The sequence below is a fragment of the Camelina sativa genome, chromosome 12 (assembly GCF_000633955.1).
Source record: "Camelina sativa cultivar DH55 chromosome 12, Cs, whole genome shotgun sequence".
Classification (NCBI taxonomy): Eukaryota; Viridiplantae; Streptophyta; class Magnoliopsida; order Brassicales; family Brassicaceae; genus Camelina; species Camelina sativa.
This window is the reverse complement of record NC_025696.1, coordinates 11342624-11343541: the sequence shown is the minus strand read 5'-3', so window position 1 is coordinate 11343541 and position 918 is coordinate 11342624.

Sequence of the window (918 nt, the reverse complement as noted above, 5' to 3'; positions counted from 1 at the left end):
AAAAAAAAATTGAAAATTAAAAAAAAAAAAAAAAAAAAAAAATCACGGAGAATACAAAATGTATCAGACAAAAGATATAAACAACATTAAAAGACCTTTTTTCCAATGAAGTTGCAGCTGCGTTGACCAATGACACCATATATCAATATACCCATACATATGTGTCTTTGTGTGTGTGTGTGTGTGTGTTTGATTCTCTAGCTTATACGTCAGCGCTAGGATGTAATAAGTTAACGTGCATCTTCGAATATTAGACTTAGTCAATAGAGTGTGTGTATTAAATATCTATACTAAAAGTAGTTTAAAGAAAAAATCTCTAGAAAGAAAGAAGTGCCGATCTTAGTTCAAACATTTGTAATTATGATAAGAGTAACAACAAACATGGAGAATTTTGAACCAGCTTGAATTTAAATATAGAGTTAAATTAGAACTCATAGTCATAGTTCACTAATGGCAAACTAATATTTTTTTTACATTCTTCTATGGTTTCCAGACATTTTCCGGTCTTTGTTCTCATTTTACATAAACACTTTTTCTTCATTTGGATCTATAAATTTAACATTTCATAGAAAAAAAAAAGAAATCTAATATGTAAGAAAATCTCTAATTATAAAGACTTACAAGATTTCCATAGAAAAATTAGAACAGAAAAAGGGGTTGGAATGAGCTAGCATTTAGATTTAGATAAAACCCCTTTCGAAGTCTTCAGTTTATTTTTTTGTGAAGTCAATAGTCCATACTTCACGAATCATATAATCAACAAAGTCCAAAGTCCATCGATATCAGAACTATAAGGGACTTTTATGACAAGAACCATATATCCCATAGCAAATCAATCTCCTCAAAAACCTCTTTTTATAAAATTAACGAGCAAGAATGAAACCGTTACGAATTACTATTAACTTTGATAAAAAAAAA